Source organism: Arachis ipaensis, chromosome B4 (assembly GCF_059453495.1).
Source record: "Arachis ipaensis isolate K30076 ecotype BB chromosome B4, ASM5945349v1, whole genome shotgun sequence".
Lineage (NCBI taxonomy): Eukaryota > Viridiplantae > Streptophyta > Magnoliopsida > Fabales > Fabaceae > Arachis > Arachis ipaensis.
The window spans coordinates 15,300,315-15,309,855 of NC_142439.1; the positions used below are offsets into that span (position 1 = coordinate 15,300,315).

General features: G+C 40.4%; 1 non-coding gene across 1 annotated transcript; it reads left to right on the plus strand.

Moving 5' to 3' along the window:
- Positions 1 to 3,203: 3,203 nt before the first annotated feature.
- On the plus strand, positions 3,204 to 3,311 carry LOC148566752 (small nucleolar RNA R71). The gene has a single exon (XR_015881770.1). It is a non-coding gene; the product is annotated as a small nucleolar RNA R71 (small nucleolar RNA).
- Positions 3,312 to 9,541: the final 6,230 nt, after the last annotated feature.

Sequence of the window (9,541 nt, forward strand, 5' to 3'; positions counted from 1 at the left end):
TTGCTTTTTCTTTTTCTTTTTTTTTTCTACATTTTTTTTTCGCCTATTTTTTTTTTTCTGCAAGCTTTGTTTTTTTTTGCTGCTTTTTCTTGCTTCAAGAATCATTTTTATGATTTTTCAGATTATCAAATAACATGTCTCCTAGTCATCATTCTTTCAAGAGCCAACATATTTAACATTCTTAAACAACAACTTCAAAAGGCATATGCACTGTTCAAGCATACATTCAGAAAACAAGAAGCATTGTCACCGCATCAATATAATTAAGCTAAGTTCAAGGATAAATTCGAAACTCATGTACTTCTTGTTCTTTTGAATTAAAACATTTTTCATTTAAGAGAGGTGATGGATTCATAGGACATTTATAACTTTAAGACAAAGTTACTAACTACTAATGATCATGTAATGAAGACACAAACATATATAAGCACATAACATAGAAAACGAAAGACAGAGAAAGTAAGAACAAGGAATGAGTCCACCTTAGTGATGTCCTTGAGCTCTTCTATGTCTCTTCCTTGTCTTTGCTGCTCCTCCTTCATTGCTTTTAGATCTTCTCTGATTTCATGAAGGATGATGGAGTGCTCTTGATGTTCCACCCTTAGTTGCTTCCAATAATTGTGTGGAAGAAAATGTATCCCCTGAGGTATCTCAGGGATCTCTTGATTTGCAGTCAAATGTTCTACCACTGAGCTATAGACCCTTGATGGAAGCTTTTGTCTTCCCTTTCCTCTTTCTAGAGGCTTCTCTGGCCTTAGGTGCCATCAATGGTTATGGAAAAAACAAAAAAAGCTATGCTTCTACCACACCAAACTTAGAATGTTGCTCGCCCTCGAGCAAAAGAAGAAAGAATAGAAGAATAAGAAGAAGATATGGAGGAGATGGATGGGAGTGTGTATTCGGCCATATGGGTGGGATTGGGTGGGAGAGAGATGTTGATGAATTTTGAAGGTAGTGGGTGTATGGATGTGAGTGGTAAATGGAAAACAGAAGGGATGATCATGAATAGAAAGGGAGATGATGAGGTAGGTGGGGATCCTGTGGGGTCCACAGATCCTGAGATGATCCTGTGGGGTCCGCAGATCCTGAGGTGTCAAGGCATTTACATCCCTGCACCAATTTAGGCATGTAAAATGCCCTTGCACACAACTCTGGGCGTTCAGCGCCAGGTTGGTGCCTATTTTGGGCGTTCAACGCCCCTTTGCTGCCATTTCTGGCGTTGAACGCCAGAACCATGCTTGTTCTGGGCGTTCAGCGCCAGGATGCTCCCATTCTGGGCGTTCAGCGCCAGAACTATGCTCTGTTCTGGCGTTTGAACGCCAGACAGATGCTCCTCCAGGGTGTGATTTTTCTTCTGCTGTTTTTGATTCCGTTTTCAATTTTTCTATTTATTTTGTGACTCCACATGATCATGAACCTAAGAAAACATGAAAAATAAGAATTAGATAAACATTGGGTTGCCTCCCAACAAGCGCTTCTTTAATGTCAATAGCTTGACAGTGGGCTCTCATGGAGCCTCACAGATGTGCAGAGCTTTGTTGAGACTCTCCAACACCAAACTTAGAGTTTGGATATGGGAGTTCAACACCAAACTTAGAGTTTGGTTGTGGCCTCCCAACACCAAACTTAGAGTTTGACTGTGGGGGCTCTGATTGACTCTGCTTGGAGAGAAGCTTTTCCTGCTTCCTCCTCATGGTTGCAGAGGGAGATCCTTGAGTTTTGAATACAAGGGAGTTCTCATTCCATTGAAGGACTATTTCACGTCTGTCAACATCAATCACAGCTCTTGCTGTGGCCAGGAAAGGTCTTCCTAGGATGATGGATTCATCCTCTTCCTTTCCAGTATCCAGGACTATGAAATCAGTAGGTATGTAAAGGCCCTCAACCTTTACTAATACATCTTCTACTTGTCCATAAGCCTGTTTTCTTGAGCTGTCTGCCATCTCTAGTGAGATTTTAGCAGCTTGCACCCCATAGATTCCCAGTTTCTCTATTACAGAGAGGGGCATGAGGTTTATTCCTGAACCAAGGTCACACAGAGCCTTAAAGATCATGGTGCCTATGGTACAGGGTATTATGAACTTTCCAGGATCCTGTCTCTTCTGAGGCAATGTCAGTTGATCCAGATCACTTAGTTCATTGATGAACAAGGGAGGTTCAACTTCCCAAGCATCAATGCCAAACAATTTGGCATTCAGCTTCATGATTGCACCAAGAAACTTGGCAGTTTGCTCCTCAGTGAAATCCTCATTCTCTTCAGAAGAGGAATACTCATCAGAGCTCATGAAGGGCATAAGGAGGTTCAATGGAAGCTCTATGGTCTCTAGATGAGCCTCAGAGTCCTTTGATTCCCCAGAGGGAAGCTCCTTATTGATCACTGGACGTCCCAGGAGATCTTCCTCCTTGGGATTCACGTCCTCTCCTTTCCTCACAGGTTCGGCCATGGCGCTTATGTCAATGGCCTTGCACTCTCCTTTTGGATTCTCTTCTGTATTGCTTGGGAGAGTACTAGGAGGGATTTCAGTGATCCTTTTACTCAGCTGGCCCACTTGTGCTTCCAGATTTCTAATGGAAGACCTTGTTTCATTCATGAAACTTACAGTGGCCTTAGATAGATCAGAGACTAGATTTGCTAATTTAGAAGCATTTTGTTCAGAGTTCTCTGTCTGTTGCTGAGTTGATGATGGAAAAGGTTTGCTATTGCTAAACCTGTTTCTTCCACCATTGTTAAAGCCTTGTTGAGGCTTCTGATCCTTCCATGAGAAATTTGGATGATTTCTCCATGTTGAGTTATAGGTGTTTCCATAAGGTTCACCTAAATAATTTACCTCTGCTATTGCAGGGTTCTCAGGATCATAGGCTTCCTCTTCAGAAGATGCCTCTTGAGTACTGTTGGATGCAGCTTGCATTCCATGCAGACTCTGAGAGATCATATTGACTTGCTGAGTCAATATTTTGTTCTGAGCCAATATGGCATTCAGAGTATCAACCTCAAGAACTCCCTTCTTCATAGGCGTCCCATTGATTACAGGATTCCTTTCAGAAGTGTACATGAACTGGTTATTAGCAACCATGTCAATGAGTTCTTGAGCTTCTGCAGGTGTTTTCTTTAGGTGAATGGATCCACCTGCAGAAGTGTCCAGTGACATCTTTGATAGCTCAGATAAACCATCATAGAATATATCTAGGATGGTCCATTCTGAAAGCATGTCAGAAGGACACTTTTTGGTCAACTGTTTGTATCTTTCCCAAGCTTCATAGAGGGATTCACCTTCTTTCTGTCTGAAGGTTTGAACATCAGCTCTAAGCTTGCTCAGCTTTTGAGGAGGAAAGTACTTGGCTAAGAAAGCCGTGACCAGCTTATCCCAAGAGTTCAGGCTGTCTTTAGGTTGAGAATCCAACCATAATCTAGCTCTGTCTCTTACAGCAAAAGGGAAAAGCATGAGCCTGTAGACTTCAGGATTTACGCCATTAGTCTTAACAGTATCACATATCTGCAAGAATTCAGTTAAGAACTGAAAAGGATCTTCAGATGGAAGTCCATGAAACTTGCAGTTCTGCTGCATCAGAGAAACTAACTGAGGTTTCAGCTCAAAGTTGTTTGCTCCAATGGCAGGAATGGAGATGCTTCTTCCATGTAAATTGGAATTAGGTGCAGTAAAGTCACCAAGCATCCTCCTTTCATTATTATTATTTTCGCCTGCCATCTCCTCTGCCTGTTCGAAAATTTCTGAAAGGTTATCTCTGGATTGTTGTATTTTAGCTTCTCTTAATTTTCTCTTCAGAGTCCTTTCAGGTTCTGGATCTGCTTCCACAAGAATGTTCTTATCCTTGCTCCTGCTCATATGACAAGGAAGAATGGCCAGAAAAATGATAATAATAATAGAGATCCTTTATACCACAGTATAGGGATCCCTTTGTAAGTAGAAGAAGAGGGGGAGATAAAGGAAGTGATGTAAAGGAAGAAACACAACTGTGAGGATTGGAATGTGAGATGATATGTTAGGATATGAATGAATAAATAGAATGAGATGGGAGAGAAGGAGGGAATTTTCGAAATTTATTTTTGAAAAGGAGTTAGTGATTTTTGAAAATAGTTTTTGAAAAAGTTTAGTATTTTTTCGAATTTTTTTTTTTAAAATTAAAATAATTAATAAATTAAAAAGAAATTTTGAAAAAGGGGAGAGATATTTTCGAAAAAATGAGAGAGAGAGAGTTAGTTAGGTGGTTTTGAAAAAGATAAGAAACAAACAAAAAGTTAGTTAGTTAGTTGAAACAAATTTTGAAAAGATAAGAAGTTAGGAGGTTAGAGAAGATATTTTGAAAAGATATTTTTGAAAAAGATAAGATAAGAAGATATTTTTGAAAAGATATGATTGGAGTTAGTTTTGAAAAAGATTTGATTGATTTTTTTAAAATCTCAATTAATGACTTGATTCACAAGAAATCACAAGATATGATTCTAGAACTTAAAGTTTGAATCTTTCTTAACAAGCAAGTAACAAACTTCAAATTTTTGAATCAAAACATTAATTGATTAGTTATTTTTCGAAAATTTTATATAAAAATAAGAAAAAGATTTTTGGAATTTTCGAAAATAACTAAGAAATTTGAAAAAGATTTGATTTTTGAAAAAGATAAGATTTTCAATTTGAAAATTTGATTTGACTCATGAGAAACAATTTGATTTTAAAAATTTTTGAAAAAGTCAATCCAAATTTTCGAATTTGATGAGAGAAAAAGGGAAAGATATTTTTTTGATTTTTTGAAATTTTTATGAAAAACATGAAAATTATGCAATGCATGAAATTTTTAGATCAAAACAATGAATGCATGCAAGAATGCTATGAATGTCAAGATGAACACCAAGAACACTATGAAGATCATGATGAACATCAAGAACATATTTTTGAAAAATTTTTAATGCAAAGAAAACATGCAAGACACCAAACTTAGAATTCTTTAATGCTTAAACACTAAGAATTCAAGAATGCATATGATAAACATGAAAAAACACAAAACAAAAAATCATCAAGATCAAACAAGAAGACTTACCAAGAACAACTTGAAGATCATGAAGAACACTATGAATGCATGAAATTTTCGAAAAATGCAAGATGCATATGCAAGTGACACCAAACTTATGATGTGACTCAAGACTCAAACAAGAAACAGAAAATATTTTTGATTTTTATGATTTTCTAATTTTTTTGGATTTTTATTTTATATTTTTCGAAAATTAAAAGGAAAAATAAGGATTCCAAAATTTTTAATATGAATTCCAGGAATCTTGCCATGTTAGTCTAAAGCTTCAGTCCAGGAATTAGACATGGCTCACTAGCCAGCCAAGCTTTCAAAGAAAGCTCCAGTCCAAAACACTAGACATGGCCAATGGCCAGCCAAGCTTCAGCAGGTGATCGTGGATCAACAGCGGGTAGATCAGGAACAGTAGCAGGTGGATTAGCTCCAACTAGCTTGCTCTTGATAACCAATTGCAAGCCTCAGTCCAAATGAATTTAGACATGGCTTTACAGCCAGCCAGGCTGCAACATATAATTACATGGGCTGGAGTGATTAGTTGAATACCAATCCCAAAGTAGTTTGGGTATGGCTTTACAGCCAGATATGATTCAACATATTTCATGAAACACTAGAATTCATTCTTAAAAATTTTGAATAAAATTTTTGAAAATATTTTTATTATTATTTTTTTCGAAAACAAAAGAGAAATTTTTGAAAATATTTTTGAAAAGAAAACGAAAAGAAAATTACCTAATCTGAGCAACAAGATGAACCGTCAGTTGTCCAAACTCAAACAATCCCCGGCAACGGCGCCAAAAACTTGGTGCATGAAATTGTGATCTCCAGGCTCGAACAAATCCTGGTAATGGCTCCAAAGCTTGGTGCTCTGATCTTAATACATAATTGTCACAACTTCGATACAACTAACCAGCAAGTGCACTGGGTCGTCCAAGTAATACCTTACGTGAGTAAGGGTCGAATCCCACGGAGATTGTTGGTATGAAGCAAGCTATGGTCACCTTGTAAATCTCAGTCAGGCAGATATAAAGTGATAATGGTGTTTTCGAATATTATATAGTAAAATAGGGGTAGAGGTACTTATGTAATTCATTAGTGAGAATTTCAGATAAGGGAATGGAGATGCTTTTCGTTCCTCTGAACCTCTGCTTTCCTGCTATCTTCATCCAATCAGTCTTACTCCTTTCCATGGCTGGCTGTATGCAAGGGCATCACTGTTGTCAGTGGCTACATCCCCTCCTCTCAGTGAATAATATGCTCACGCACCCTGTCACGGCACGGCTATTCATCTGTCGGTTCTCGATCATGCTGGAATATGATTCACCCTCCTTTTGCGTCTGTCACTAACGCCCAGCACTCGCGAGTTTGAAGCTCGTCACAGTCATTCAATCATTGAATCCTACTCGAAATACCACAGACAAGGTTTAGACTTTCCGGATTCTCTTGAATGCCGCCATCATTCTAGCTTACGCCACGAAGATTCTGGTTAGGAGATCTAAGAGATACTCATTCTAGCTTATTTCATGTAGAACAGAAGTGTTTGTCAGGCACGCGTTCATAAGGGAGAAGGATGATGAGCGTCACACATAATCATCACCTTCATCACGTTCTTGGGCGCGAATGGATATCTTAGAAGAGAAATAAGAAGAATTGAATAGAAAACAGTAGTACTTTGCATTAATCTTTGAGGAACAGCAGAGCTCCACACCTTAATCTATGGAGTGTAGAAACTCTACCGTATGAAAATACATAAGTGAAGGTCCAGGCATGGCCGAGATGGCCAGCCCCCTAAAACGTGATCAAAGGATCATAAGGTAATCCAAAGATGTCAAATACAATAGTAAGAGGTCCTATTTATAATAAACTAGCTACTAGGGTTTACATGAGTAAGTATTTGATGTATAAATCCACTTCCGGGGACCACTTGGTGTGTGTTTGGGCTGAGCTTGAGTGTTGCACGTGCAGAGGCCATTTGTGGAGTTGAACGCCAGTTTCTGTGCCAGTTTGGGCGTTCAACTCTGGTTTTGGATCCTTTTCTGGCGCTGGACGCCAGATTTGGGCAGAAGGCTGGCGTTGAACGCCAGTTTACGTCGTCAATTCTTGGCCAAAGTATGGACTATTATATATTGCTGGAAAGCCCTAGATGTCTACTTTCCAACGCAATTGGAAGCGCGCCATTTCGAGTTCTGTAGCTCCAGAAAATCCACTTTGAGTGCAGGGGAGTCAGAATCCAACAGCATCAGCAGTCCTTCTTCAACCTCTGAATCTGATTTTTGCTCAAGTCCCTCAATTTCAGCCAGAAAATACCTGAAATCACAGAAAAACACACAAACTCATAGTAAAGTCCAGAAATGTGAATTTAACACAAAATCTATTAAAAACATCCCTAAAAGTAACTAGATCCTACTAAAAACATACTAAAAACAATGCCAAAAAGCGTATAAATTATCCGCTCATCAGTGTTGCTTAATTTTCTTGCAATCAATATGCACTATAATCATTAATAATGGATTGTGGAAAGTTACATTGCTCTCATTTTCACACAATCACATACTACTTGAAGGATGCACACCAAGTGTTCGATGAAAGGCATACTTGAATTTTGGACTCATTGTGACTACCTTGCCTCTCACCAATCACTTTTGAGTGCATCCCCACTTTCCACAAACCATTCTTTCCATTTTCTTGGCTTGCCTCCCATTTATAGTCCCTAAGGGTGTATGCTTCTCATGCTTCTTCCTTGCATGCCTAAACTACCCTTGCACCACATGGAAATTATTTGCCTTGCGCTTCACACATTATCCTAGTTACATGTTGCAGCTGTCATGTAACTAAGATACCCATATTCTATGGCATAACTTTTCATTACATAGAGCTCATGTATCTCCGCTTCTTTGGGTTTGATATTTTCCTTTCTTGCTTCCACAGGATGGTCATCAAAAAGGACAACGGGAAAGGCCCCAAGAAGCCAGCTTCCAATAAAGCCCGCCAAGAACTAACGGCCAGGCCCCTCCTGAAGAAGACCAAGGGCCCCGTTGACGTTCTAGAGAAGGACAACCCTCCAAAGGATTCGAACAAGTTTCCCAACCGCTACTGCGAACTTGTTTACTCCAGAATTATTGAAAGGAATTACCATCCGGAACCCCTCCTAGTCTTACCGGCTCACCTCAGTCTGATTGTGATGCCACACATTGACCGGAGGCATTGGAGATTCCTATTGAGGCAACCAACGGAGGCTAATCTCTCATGGGTGGTGGAATTCTACTCCAACTTCCACTCACCCCATCTCACATCAATATTTGTGCGCTGGAAACAAGTGTCGGTCACCGTGGAAACCATCCGAGAAGTCCTTGGGATTGCACCGTCAACGGATGCGTATGACGCCTACCAAGAAGTCTTGGCTGCATGCGTTGACCGCACATTCGATTGGAGCGCGATCCTCCGCGTCATTGCTTTACCCGACGCATTTTGGATTCGGGGAACCATAAAGCGAAGACCCAAGGGTCTAGATGTCCGCCACCTCACTCAAGAAGCCACGGCATGGGCCCAAATTCTAGCTCATTACGTGCTCCCAAGCACACATGGGTCATCCATCACCGCCGAGCTTGGCCTATTGATATGGTGCATCTTGACCGACAAACCGGTCGACGTTCCGCATACCATCCGCCAATCCATGGGGCGCATTCATGCCAAGGGAAATCTCCCATTCCCCGCTTTAGTGACGGCATTAGTTGCGAAAGCCGGCGTCAACCGGGAGACTAAAGATAGGCGAACCTCAATACCGGTTGACGGTGATATCATTCCAACCAAGAGATGCCTCAAGCCTCCGGAAGTCACCATGGGCATTGAACTGCCCACACCAACTGGCCACGCCACCACTTCATCTACATCACAAAAATCGGCCGCCCAACGCCTCGAGGACCTTCACAACAAATTAGACCGTTATGAGAGGCGTAACCAACGCCGCTATGCTCATGTGAAGGGGCTTCTAAGCATGATCACCCCACCAATGGAGGAACCCGATATCTCCACCTCCACCGCAACTTCAAGCGGAGATAGCAATGGCATTGGAGATGTGGCACACTCGGAGCTCCACCACCCACTGCGCCTAACCTCTAGCACGGAGGACCGTGCTAAGTTTTAAGTGTGGGGAGGTCGGCCGACCGATCTCCGTAGGTAACATCTGAATAAATCTGAATAAAGTAGAATAGGTTGCATGATTAGGTTTTAGTTGGCACCATTCGCATGATAAGCCTGCTCGGTTGGAATAATGAAATTCTCTCTTAGGAAACCAACACTATGGGACGACCATGGCATTGCAAAATTTTAAATGCTTTGATGCCAAAGTTGCATGGAGAATTATATTTTGGAACATGGTTTTGAGTTAAGAACACAAGCTTGTGAGATTTGAGCCTAATGGTGTGGTTACATCTTATAACCACTTATTTTTCCTTCTTGTGTGCATTATTCTCTCTCTATGATTGTGATCTTTGATTTGTTT